Source organism: Pogoniulus pusillus, chromosome 6 (assembly GCF_015220805.1).
Source record: "Pogoniulus pusillus isolate bPogPus1 chromosome 6, bPogPus1.pri, whole genome shotgun sequence".
In the NCBI taxonomy this organism is placed as follows: Eukaryota; Metazoa; Chordata; class Aves; order Piciformes; family Lybiidae; genus Pogoniulus; species Pogoniulus pusillus.
This window is the reverse complement of record NC_087269.1, coordinates 47,971,030-47,984,768: the sequence shown is the minus strand read 5'-3', so window position 1 is coordinate 47,984,768 and position 13,739 is coordinate 47,971,030. Positions and strand designations below refer to the sequence as shown.

General features: G+C 42.2%; 1 long non-coding RNA gene across 1 annotated transcript; it reads right to left on the bottom strand.

The window, feature by feature from the left end:
- Positions 1 to 3,177: 3,177 nt before the first annotated feature.
- On the bottom strand, positions 3,178 to 6,404 carry LOC135176401 (uncharacterized). Its single transcript, XR_010302642.1, has 2 exons — positions 6,284 to 6,404; positions 3,178 to 3,629 (listed from the first exon to the last, which is right to left on the bottom strand). It is a non-coding gene; the product is annotated as an uncharacterized LOC135176401 (long non-coding RNA).
- Between the last annotated feature and the right edge of the window lie 7,335 nt (positions 6,405 to 13,739).

The window sequence follows — 13,739 nt, the reverse complement described above, 5'->3', positions numbered from 1 at the left end:
ATTCTCTATTGGAACTGCTATAACACCTTAAGAAGCAACTGTGCCTCTCCTTGCTTGTCCTAGGCACACTCAGACTTTGATGGCCGTGCTTGCTTTGGTTCAAATCTGTTTTTAAGTCATATGCCTGCAATCCATCACCCAGGCCGTTGAGAACTGCCACTAGATGGGGAGGCAGGCTCAGGAAAGGCGACGCTGCAGCTGGCAAGCGGCACACACAGCGTCCAGCGAGCCTGTGCACACACATCAGACGGGAGCAGGTTTATTTATAGCACAACCTTCGCTCCTCTCCCACCTCTGCGCTCCTGGAAAAGTGACCAAGAAATAATCAGCAGGCACTCAGCCTTTGACGTATAATACAGATCTGCACTACTGTCTGTGGCGCTGTCAAACCAGCTGTGGTTCCTCACTGGCATTTACAGTTTTGGACCTTCGTCATTTGCCAGCCCTCGAACATTCCTATCCCACACATCCATGTCAAATGGCCAATCTAACAGCAGTTACAGACAGAGCTGGGGTGTCTCTCCTGTACTCTCCGGGTGGAAGCAGAATCACCTAGGGCAGGCTGCACAGCAATGTATCTGCGCTGGGTTTGAAAGGGTCCAGAGAAGGAGACTTCACAACCTCTCTGGGCAGCCTGTTCCAGTGCTCCATCACCCTCTCTGTAAAGAAACGTTTCCTCATGTTGACGTGGTACCTCCTGTGTTTTGGCTTGTACACCCTGTTCTTGTCTTGTCACTGGGCACCACCAAAAAGAGATTGGCACCTTCATCTTGGCGCCCACCCCTCAGATATTTATACACTGATAAGATCCCCTCTCAGCCTCTCTAGACTAAACAGCCCCAGTCCTCTGTCTTTCTTCACAGCAAAGATGTTCAAGTCCTGCTATCGCCTTAGTAGCTCACCACTGGACTCTCTCTAGATGATCCCTGTCTATCTTGAACTGGGGAGTCCCAAAGTGGGCACAGTATTCCAGGTGTGATCTCACCAGGGCAGAGTAGAGAGGTAGGAGAACCTGCCTAGACCTGCTGGACACACTTTTCTTAATGCACACCAGGATGTCGTTGTCTCTCTTGGCCACAAGAGCACATTGTTGTCCCGTGCATAGCATGATGTCTATTAGGACTCCAAGGTCTTTCTCCATGTAGCTGCTTTCTAGCAGGACAACCTCTAGTCTACTGGTGCTTGGTGACACCCAGGTGGGCTTTAAATTATTCCAGAGATGGAGACTCCACCTCCTCTCTGAGCAGCCTGTTTCAGTGCTCTGCCATCCTCAGGGTAAAGAAGTTTCTCCTGGTGTTTAGATGGAACTCCCTATGTTCAAGTTTGTGCCTATTAGCTCTTGTCCTGTCGCTGGGCAACACTGAAAAAAAGACTGGCCCCATTCTCCTGATGCCCACACTTTAAGCACTTATAAGCATTGGTAGTTTCCCACCCCAGTCTTCCCTAAGCTAAAAAGCCCCAAAGCCCTCAGCCATTCTTCATAAGACAGGTGTGCTATTCCCTGTTCATCTTTGTTGCCTTTTGCTGGATGCTCTCAAGCAGTTCCCTGTTCTTGAACTGGGAAGTCCAGAGCTGGACAAAATAGTCCAGATGAGGCCTCACCAGGGCAAAGCAGAGAGTGAGCAGATTCTCCCTCGACCAGCTGCCCACACTCTTTTTAATGCACCCCAGGATACTATCAGCCTTCTTGGCCACAAGGGCACATTGCTGGCTCATGTCCACCAGGACTCCCAGGTCTTTTTCCATAGAGCTGCTTTCCAGCAGGTCAAACCCCAACTTGTATTGATTCTTGGGGTGATTCCTTCCTAGGTGTCATATCCTACACTTGCCCTTGTTAAACTTGTGTTTTGTTGGGAAACATGTCACAGCTTTATTTTAGCTGCTGTAAAGAGGTTAAAGTCTGCTGAAGAGGAAAGCAGAGCTTCAGCAAATAAACCATTTTCCTTCCTAGCTATACAAACTGTTGCGTATATTTTCCCCTCTAGCAACCTCATCTTCTTTGTTTCACACTACCACCCTGAATAGTAATTTGGCTTTGAATAATTCCCCTCATCATAATGCATATGTCAACAGCAAATGATACAGGCTCATGCTACAGTGTCTGGTTTAAAATGCAGACTCTTGCATGCAGAGCCAGTGGAGCATGTGGTTTTTATTTTTCAGCTGTTTCCAACAGACTGAAAATTCCACAGGCAAGAGAGTCTTGAATAATTTAGAATACTGTTTGGAATATTCCTTAGCTAGGAAAAAAACCAAACAAACAAACATATAAAGAGAGGGGAAAACTACTTCCTTCTTACTTCACTGGAAAGATTTAATTCCTAAATAGTAGTGTCTTCCTAGGGAACAGAGATTAAGACCATAAAATGTGCCAGTTCAGGAGAGCATACTGATTTGTTATATTAATGAAACTCAAGAGCAATTTCATCATTGAACAGGATGAGCAGCAGGGCTATTTCTCTGCCTCTGTGACAGGGGAGGAATAAAACTAAGTTGTAGGACTTGCTTGACTACTCTGATCTGACAAAACTGAGGTAGGCGTAGAATAGATTAGTCTGCAACTGCTTTTACAGCATGGCGTTGTGGAATCAGACACCACGGCGGCTGTTAGTTGGGAAGGAATGGCTAAACATATTTGTTCAAATGCACTGGTGATTCCAGTTAAATGGTTTTTTAAAGTAAGCTAAATGTGTTCTTTCATGTGCTTCTCTTCAGTAAAAGAGCATGTACCTAGGCAGGGAGTAAGTTAAGGTCAGATTTCTCGCTATGCATCTCTTCCCATCTCCTCTGCACGTGTCAGCTGGAGCCAGAATCAGAAATTATATTTATGTGCACATCGTTTTTCAAAGAGCTGTTTGAAAAATATATGCCAAATAGTTCCACATTAAAATATATGCCATTAAAAAATTCCCCTGCCAATTCTTTTTTTTTTTCCTAGATTATATTCTATTGAATAAAATGCCTTTTTTTTAATCAAGCTCTCTGTTCTCCTCAGTGCTAGCAACTCAGATTGAATCTTGTGACAGGCACCAAGTACTTGTTCCAGAGGAAGAAAAGGACAGTTTTCTCTTACCCTTAATTCCAGATTGCCATGAAATAAACTATACCTTGGTGACATCAAATGCCTGCGAAGAAATCTCTCAGACAAGAGATTCAAGACACTGAAAAACACAAAAGTAGGAACTACTATGCAATTTATATTTTGCAAGTCATAGTTTCAAAACCAGGCTGCAGCTCTATCAAGAGGCTGAAAACAAACTGAACTCCTGCGGCAACTGGACTCTTTCTCTGATGAGCCCCTCTGGGGTTTTTCTCACTTAAACTTGTCCAATCTCATTGCTCTGAGCAATTGACTCACTCAGACCTCAGTTTATGCACTTTCCCACTTGTGCCACAGAGTCTGCATGTCATGTATTTTCAGTGCCAGGATTTTCCTCTAGCTTTTTTGCTGTGCCTTATTCATGGAGTTTCAGAAGGAGCAGATGTGACAGCAGTGCACGTGTTCCGAGCAGCTGCCTAGCAGCTCTGCACTGTCCCACAAGCACATGAACCCACTACATGACCTTGAGCTTGCCAGATGCACAACCTTCTCTCTCTGCAGCCAGAGTTCCACGAGTCAGCATCAGTATCTGTTAATACATTCATGCTCTGAGTATCGACCAAGTGAGCAAAGGGGATAAAATTTAACAAATTTCTCCATATAAAACCAGACAGTTTTTGCACCAAAGGGAAGTCTACCAGAAGCAAACAGCCAACACTGCCAGCTGTAAACTGGTAAATAGTCACCAACTTGACTGCAACCTTCCCCTGCTCCAAACGGCAACTCAATAACTGACCAAGGAAGGGATGCCTGTAGTCGCAGATTTGCTGCTGAAATTGAGAGCAGAAGCCCTGCCCATCATGCAAAAGCCATGGCAAATCATCTTGTCTCCTCTGTTTCTCAAAGCCACGATGGAAGCAAAGAGCTACATTTTAGGCAAATTCTTGGCTTTAGTAGTGATTCCCATTTGAAGGCATAGTGGAACTAACCATACTTACAAAATCCTTGTGCTAGTTTGAAGCAAGCTAGAATGTTTTGGTACAAGAACTAGATAATGGGCAGTGAAATGAAAACAATTGATGTCAACTTCCCTCACAGTCTCGTTGAGAGCTCTGGGAAGAAGAAGTAAACATTCTCCATTTTGTCTCTCAGTCTTGCTTTGGCCTTAGACCTGGTCACATCTCATTAACCCTGCTCCTACTAACCCTGCTCCCTAACCTCTTGGCTGCACCTCTTTTCTTCCTGAGAACTGGGGTAAGGTTGAGAGGGCCGGGGGAGGTGTTGGGGTGGTTTGAGAGCCCCTCCTGGGGACTCAGGTTTCTGGGAGGGGAGTTGTGCTTTTATATTGTTTATCCTTTGTATATTTCTGTATATAACTGTATATAACTGTATATATTGTAAATAGCTGCTTGTAAATTTTGCTAGCTGTAAATAAATTGCTTCATCTATATTCCCAGGGTCCGTCTGAGTTAGCTGGGGCAAATTCAAAAGTGTGGAGGGGCGGGGTAAGCCCCAAACCATCACAATCCTATTTGTTATTGACTGTAATTAACACAATGCAAGCATTACATCTTTGCATTAGGCTTTCATGCTTTTAATAATAGTTTTAGTTCACTTAAGACACATCAGTAGGACTAATAAAAATACAAAATAAAAATAGGTGAAAGCTGTAAACTCAGGGAAGTCACATTAATGTATGCATCCATCTGGTAAGCACTGTAATTAGTTTTTGTGTTGTACTCAGCAGAAGACTTACTTTCTATGGCTCAAACCACTTCATTGTTTGCTTAACACTTACAATGACTAATTAAAATGACATGTGAAAAACCATCAAAGCATAACTTCTATTAAATGGGGAATTTATTATCATTAGCATAGCCTAAAATTGATGCCTAAACTGAATTTGCTGCAAAAGCTGCAATACCAAGCCAGATGAACATTGCAATGTCATGTATTTTGTACCTAGACGGTTGCTGGAATGTTGAGAAGGAAAATAAGCTTAGCAGTGAATGAAGACATAAAACTTTTCAAGCTTTTAGACTAATTAGAACAGGTAATTCCAACACAAAGCAAAAAGGCATGGAGATGAGCCTCCATTTGGAATCCAAAAGTCAATGCACTGAGAAGTGACATATTGGTTGTGAAGACAGGTGTTTCTATAAAAAGTCTGACACTCCAGTTAGCCTTTCTTTAACTAACAAATAAATGGCAGCTGTATGAACCAAAATGAATGAGGACGTAGATTTCATGAGTGGCCATTCTGACACAGGACTCCCAGCCTTTAGCACACTGCTTGATTACTGGCTGCTGTGCTCGTTTGAAGCTAGCTACAATGTTTTGGTGAGAAGGATTAGATCACAGGCTGTGAAAGGGAAACAAGGGTGATGTTTGGTTCACTCATAGGCTTGCTGAGATGTATAAGAACAAGAGTATAAACATAGATCAGGCAGTTCAAGCACTGCCTGGGCTTTGAGATGCATTTTTCTGTCTAACCTCACCCTCTGTCTCTCTGATTAATCCACCTGCTTCCTAACCCCCCTGGCCGACCCTCCATTATTCCTTGGGGCAAAAGGAATGTCTGGGGTAAAGTAGAGGGGTGGGAGAAGGTGGAAGGGTGGTTGGGAGCCCCTCCTGGGGACTCAGGTTTCTGGGAGGGGGCTGTGTTTCTGTATTACCTTTTACCTTGTCTATTTCTGTATAGAACTGTATATACTTTAACTATCTGCTTGTCTGTTATGCTAGGCTGTAAATAATAAGCTTCATTCAATTTCCAGAGCTGGCTGAGTCTAGTCTGGGTGATTTCCAAAGTGTGTGTGTGGGGGGGGGAAGGTAACACCCAAACCACCACAGCTGCAAATACTATCAAAGCAGCCTCTCACTGTGAAAGCTGCCTTTAACTTCCTTCAGCTGACACTGATTTCGGTAGAACTAGGAGAAGAACGACAGCTTTGATGCCAATGATGCAAGCACACATCCTTACAGAACAGGTAAGTGTTGATGTCAGAAGATTATTTGCAGGAAGTATATGGTTTGTTTTTTCTATTATCTGTGTACAAAGAGGTCAAGGGTGCTTCTGCATCCATGATAGTGACAAATCAAACCTCAGAGCACTTTGCAAGATAACTTTATCTCACTGCCACCAAGCAGCTAAATGCTTATTGTCATCCTGGGAAAGATTATGGCAAAGCAATTAAATAAAAGCAGTTATGATTCTCAGCTGGTGTGTCAAGTACAGAAAATTACCTTTACAGTTTGGTCTCCCAAGAACTGGCAAAACTCCTGTCTTCTTTCATCTCAGCATCTCTCTCATAGTCATGGATAAGACCTAGTTGACAGTAAGTGGCCTCATCCACAAGAATTCCACACTGCAGAGCAAGATGAAAATGAAAAAGCTCGACTGAACCACAAAGAAAAGGCAGGATTGTGCAGGTTTATGGAGGAGGGCACAGAAGAGAAGGGATACAGAAGTCTGCACAATATTAGTGTGCTTGAACTCTGTATAAATATATTTATGATGTGATGTTCCCACAGGGAAGCCTAAGCAAACAGGACAAATCTGAGTGGCCATAACATAGCTAACATCCCCATTCTGCTTTCGCATGCTGCACCACGCTAACAAGAACACAGAACCAGACCAGCAGGCATTAATTCTGTTCTGCAGAATCTCCCAAGCTCCCCACATTAGTGCTCTTTGCCCTTTGCAATGAAAGCAGGCAAAGACTTTCAATACTTCTGTAAGAACAGAATGGTTCAGAACAATCTGACACAAGTGCCTGGTTTAATATTGTAGTACGGATTATGAGCTTTTAATCTGGATTTTCACCCTACATCACCCTAAGCCATGCAAAGTGTGATTTTAATTGGGTTTTCCATACACCAACTCAGTAGCCCTATTTTTCAAGCTGCAGCCAGCCAGCAAGCTGTAATGTGGCCTTTAAGTATCTCCTTCTGCCAATTCCTCAGAATTTTCACATCGCCAAATAATTTTACCAAATATCTAATTTCCATAAACTAGGTCTACAAATCACCTACTAATATCACTGCTGTCTGTAAAGAATCTTTTTTTCCTTCATATGCAAGCTAGTTGCAGAAGAAAAGGTTGTTTTCTAGGCCTCTGTGTAATAAGAAGGATGTTGACCAGGCCAAACTCAAAGCTGAGAATTTTAGCAGAGGGGAAGCCACATACATGGTCATGTAACCATACTGCTTCCAGTAGCCAAGCTGAATTGCCCAGACTTAGCAGAGCACCTCCAACCTGCATTGCACAGGGTGGATATGCATTGACTAACTACCAGAGTAGAGAGAAGAAAGACGTTTAGACCTATGCTCCTCTTACCACAACCTTGCTTGCTCAGAAGACAGTGACAGAAATAGCCTTTGAAGTTAGATGGGGTGAGATAAAGTACTTTAGTGATTTTGGGCATATATTCAAAGTGTTCTGTACCAAACACGCAAGGTTACCTTGAAAGCAAACAGAAGCAGCCAGTCTACTACTAATCCTCAAAACACAGCTGTGTAGGATCCTGTAATGTCTTATTTGAGAAAGCTGATAAGTGCCAAATCAATGACAATGCAATTTTGGTTCATTGATTTCTAAGCAAGAATGCAGTGAAGATATTCAGATAATTTAAAAGCGAAACAAAGCAAACAAAACAAAACCCCAAAAAACCAGACAGACTCATAAAAGCAGGGAAAAACACTGTCCACTGCTCTATATCAAAACACCACTTTTTGAATAATCTACATGCAGTATCAGGTCACAGAGGATTTCACAATCCTACAATGAAGATGAAAGAGAAGCTGCAAGCATGGAATTTAGATACAACTGCATGTTACAACCTGAAAGTAATATATCTATATCTATCTATCTATTTATATATATATGTTTCAGGAGTCTTTTGTCTGTTATGGTCCTGCTGAAGAAAGCAAGAGCACTAGGCAGCACTAGCATGCAAAAGGTTCCCCCAGAAATAAGAATCCAAATGGATTTCACAGAACCATCATCTACCCTTGTTTTTCAATGCAGAAGAATGTCCTTAGCTAAGGTAAAACAGGTCAGGTCCCACAGCATAACTGAAACGACTGAGGGATAGATATTTATTGTTTGCTGACCTCAGTCTTGATCTTCCCATCATCAGATGGCACAGCTTCAGGGTTACTCTGATGTGCATTACGTGAGAAAGGTCCATGTGGCGTTCTCAGCTTCCAGATAAGCCACTTGCCTTACCCTGGCAAAGCCATTGTGCTGGCATCTCAGAAAGCTGCGATGTGGAGCCGGCTTGTTCTCACAGCAACATGTGCCAATATTTACTCAAGGAAAAGAAGTGGTAGATGGCTGCAAGTGAGTCACTGGCAAATAGTGCAAGAACATCTTTTAGTGCAGTAAGTTAAGGATTATCTGTTATAGCACAGACACGCAAGCTCTCCAGAGGCAGCTGGAAGTCTCAAGGGGGAAGCACTGGATATTACCTTATGCTACTCCATTCCCCTTCCGTAAGGAGCAGAGCTGCTGGTCAGCTCTCTCTCTGCTCCTGGCTCTTGACTTTTGGGTTCGCTTGACGTGTGGGAGGGAGGCATTGCTGGTAGGATGTTCATTGTTGCTGCACAGCGAGGCCTACTTGGGGCCTTTGTCCGGGGTGGGGTTAGGCTATTGCCGGTTGTATACATTCATTTTCCAGTTAATACCTTCTGTACCCTGCTTACTTTTGTCAATACTGCTTTCCAGCTCTGTGAAAGTGTTTTCACTCACTCCTTGAGGGTAAATTCTACATTCTGCCCAGAGCTGGCCACTCAAGCTAGGACATTTAGCTAACCCTGGGGCGACCTTTGGGATTGCTGAAGATCCCCACGAAATAGATGACATCGATTCCACGGCCTTAGTTGAAGGAGTCTAGTTACAAACATGGAGGTGGCACGTTGAAGTCAATTTTATAGGACTCCCTTGTCTCATCTATGGTTCCAAATGAATTTTTATTGATCATGTTTGCAAATGTTTGCAGTCCTTGAAGTCGGAAGGCCCTCCTGGAAACTCAAATCAGGCTTCATAATGCCATTAGCTCACCGATAGTTTCCCACAAATGAGTGAGTGTTATGTCTTTTCCCTCTACATCAGACATTGCAACGCATGCATAACCAAAACCAGCAATAACTGCAGCTGAACCCCTGCCAATGTGATATAATCCCTTCAATTTAAAACTAATCCGTAATTTCAGGTAGTTAGAGGCCAGCAGTCGTACCTATTGAAGTACATCAATGACCCATACTCCAGCAGCAGTATGCAGCTACTGCTTACAGATCCAGGATTAAGACAGCGTAAGCAAAAACACCTAAAATCTAAAACAAATATGTGAGTCAACAGACAGGAATCTGGCAGGATTTTACCAGGAGTCTCCATTCGTTGTGACAGGAAGATTTCAAAATGTAGGAAGTGAAGGCAAAGACAGACAAGTAACACAACAGTAATTCCTTCCTAGAGATACAGCATAGCTCACCAACATCCCTGCATTCTGTTTCCCTCAGTGGACTGACACATATTGTCCTCTTTGACTGGTAAGCATCAGCCATGATGGGCTCAGCAGTATGCTCTATTTCCATCTATTCAAACCCACCCAGTATCATCCTTAACCACAGCAATCAACTAGCCACAACGTAGCTTCATTGTTTCCTTGCAAGTTTATGTCTCATCAACAGTACAAGTCCACATCAGAGAATGACAGAAGGGAATTTTCAGAACCAATACAAACGCAATTTTAGCTAATTGATCATTTAAGGAGGCAGTTAAAGTTTCTCAGAAAGTGAAATGTTTCCCCTTTCAGACTTGCATTCTCCACTTGTTTCTTGGTCAGTGCAGGTTTATATCTGAAATTTGCTGCTGCCTAGCTGCACGTACACAAGGCAGCCACAGAAGAGTTCTAGTGATGATTAGAAAGCCCCAGCTCAGCGTAAAGTCATTGTAAACTTGGCTAAATGAGCTAGCATTGCTCATCAGTTATCCAGAATTAGTATTACACTGCTGAGCAGCCGAAGAACACAATGGCCCATTACCAGACAAAACAGAAAATCAGAACCAACTGTTCCAGTGCTGCCCTTTCCTACAGCGAGAAGTGACGCCGTATATTGAGAGGTGGTGAGATGCACCAGTGCTCCGAGAACATCCAACAACAAAAGAGCTAGAGAAACAGTCTTCTTTTGCCGTGAGTAACATCTCACAAAGCCAGAATTTTTTAGCCACTGGTGAAGAACAAAAATCATGAGGAACAGACCACAGCTCTGTTTCACTGCTAATCATTTATTTGTTAGTTATTTTCCCTCTCCTATCCACCTACTTCAATTTGACGCCTGTTTACAGGTACGTCTCTCGTGTGCATGTGCCACACACATATAAATGCTGTCTGATGCTTTACGGGTAGTGCTCTGGTTAAGAGGCAGAAATAGTGATGTATTCACATTATAACTGGTTGACACTTGCTGTTGACCATGTAGATCCTGCCCTATGACACACTGATTAGTGTGCAGCGTAATTTATCAGGCAGCTGTTCCAGGCTGGAAAGCTTTGCCTTGCAATCTATTCTCTGAAAATGCCGTACTTAAGTCAGACTCCAGCTTGGGAGTTCAAAGCACAGAAAGCTCCTAAGTCATCAAGGACAAGAAAAGAAGATAACATACACTTAAAAATACATCAAATTAAATACACGTTCCTAAGAGCAAGCTGCAGTCAGGTGGACTGCTACAACTACTAGGTACATGTGCTACACCCTATTTGTGGCAACACAGCAACAGATGCTCTTTACAGAGTATCCTTGACAGCCCAGCAGCATCATCAGTACAATTACAGAGGCATTAGAGAAAGCTACAATTTATGGCAAGCAACTGCAACAGAAGGAAGCCAGCTCCATGGCATTGCAGTAACCCTACCAAATTTCACCAGTGCTTGTCAAAATACAGGTCGTGTACAGGGAAGGGAAGGGAACAGAAGGGAAGGGAATCTTCCGTTCCATAACAATCTGGTCAATAGGAATCACTGCACATATGAGAGGCAGAAGTGAGTAAGGCCAATGCACTAAAATTTTGCTTGTGGTTAGTTCAGGCTTTCTGTGATTGATTTCTAAGTCTTCTGTCTTGCTCTGGCATAACAGATAGGCTCTTTAATTTTGAACTTATAAGATTAAATATGTATTTCAAAGCCATTCATCACTATGGCATTTGGATGACTTTTGAGACACTGATGAAGCAAAATCATCAGTCTGAGCGTTCAAATCTGTGACAATCATTAGCAGAGAACATCCAAGGCCTAAAGCAGAAGAAAGGCTGTTTTTAAGAAGGAAAAATAGACCACATATAATGCTACACAACCAAGACTTTGCAATCTCCTGAACTGCACCTTTGGAGGGAGAGGAAAGTTAACCGAAGACAAAATATTTAAGGTAACAGTTAAACACACCCCCCACACACCCCCAACTAGTCACAATTAGACAGTTGGGAGGAGATCTGCAGCAATTAAAATATGTAAGAGTTTTAAGGTGTTAACACTGGAAAAAGGAAAGACTCATATTGCTATGCAGACAACTGCTACAATTTAACATATATGATAAGTTAATTGAAACTTTACTACAGGTTTGGGGAAAAAATAACTAAGTACTGGAAAAAAAACTTTTCTTCCTAGAAAAGGCAGAAATAGCATTTCAGTGTACTATTTATGAAAGTAACCACTAATTCCCTGCCATCCTTCACTGGACTACATTGTGTTTTCTAAGAGTTATAAAGATGAAAAAACAACCAAACAATCCCACAACAAACCCCAACCAACCAACCAAACAAACAAACAAAAAGAACCTAAACAACTGAAAGGAAGCTTTTGGTCAGTCAATATTTAAATTAGCAGTATGTCTAGATCCATTTCTTCAAAATAACCTTAACCCTAATGGACTGGTTCTTGGTTTTGTATTTCCTGTTTAAAAACCATGAAGTTTTCCCAATTGTATCACAACCATTTCTAGATAGGATTACACCAAAGAGACCTTTGATTCTTGAGTCTGCAGCTGCATCATAGTAAAGCAACTCATTTGACCCGCATGAACCCCTGTTTTCAGAGATCTGTGCTAACTGGAGTCTGGAATAAATTAAATGAGACATGATAAATAATTCTGTACATTTAAGTGATTGTATCAGGATAGCAAACAACTCATCTCGTACGTATTTTGCAGCCTGAGCCTGATGTTTTGGACGCTGGGAGTCAGGACAATGACACACTATTGCTGATGCAGGGAGACTGCTTGCTGCCCCAGTGCATGCATTCAGAGCAGCTTGCCCAGAATTCAGTCTTATGTTTGAGACACTGAAAAATTTACCATATGCTTTCCTTTCAGTGAGTCACCTACACAGTGTGCCTCAAAACTTTTTCACTTTCCTTTTACTACGCAATATCTTGTTTTTCTACAGAGCATAAGCATTGTGCCTGCTCTCACACAATGCCAGTCTGAAGGCACCAGAAAGCACCAATATTGGCAGGGTGTCCCTAATCAGCTCAGACCTTCTGCCTCTTGTTTCCAAGTCACCAACCCTTCTATTTCTGTTCAAGCTGCATGATGGCATAAAATAGTCACAATGCTTTGCTTTCTTGGGTCTCTAGACATTTCACATATGTAGTTTGTCTGTTACACAAGCGACCCATTTCCTTGTGTAACTTTGGGTGAAGTGATGAAAAGACACATATTTAGGGATACTGACAGGTGGATTATATGCCTGCACCGGAACTAGCCCTCTCCTGACCGTATAGATCCTAAACTTTAAAAGAATATTATGCTTTACTTGAATGGTGAATAACTTTGTCATAAACAGTGATGCTCGATAGGTGCTTCTGGTTTGTAAAATGAAATACCAAATACTGCATCTAGAATTGAGTGCATAATACAAGTTAAAAGGGATGCGAAATTCAAACTGCCAGAATATTGGCACTAAGCAACATTATGTAAGTTTAAATGAGCAATTGTATTTATATAACATAACTGCAGAGACATTAAATACACTATATAAATGCAAGAAGTATATGCTATTCTATCCTACAGTCAGCCACAGAAAGAGGAGGAAAACACTTACAAACCTCCTTGTTTAGAACTTGAATTATCCAGTATCAATAGTATTAACGTGCAAGTCTCTACTACCCAGTATGTGCTGCAGAAGGTTAGTCTACAACACCAAAGGGTAGATTCATTTTCCTAGGCTGTTACGGCAGGCATCCAAAAAACCCACAGGTAATCTTTCGTATTTTGCAGAAAGTGTTTTTGTTTTGTTTTCAGTTTGCTTTAAGTAGTGACACACAGACAAGAACAAATATATTTCTGCTTGGGGTTTCTTGGTCAAAGCTGTCTGCATTCATACAGCACTGTACTTGCACAGCAGTCACCTGCTTTTAGGACATGCCAGAATTACTATGTATGCACAGTGGTTTTACGCAACACTTTCCAGAATGCCTGTGACAATGAGCATGCCCTGGATTGCAAAGCTGGGTCAAAGCTGTTGGGCACCTCAGCAGGGCCCAGCTCAGGAATTTCATACATACTTTTGTATATTTGTATTCTCTTTATTTGGGAAAAGGCAAAATAGAAGTATAGGGTCGTTATTGTATTTTTAATCCTTTCTTAGTTCCAAAGACAGAATTACAATTTTTATTTAGATATTTCATCCACAGACAAAGAAGCTC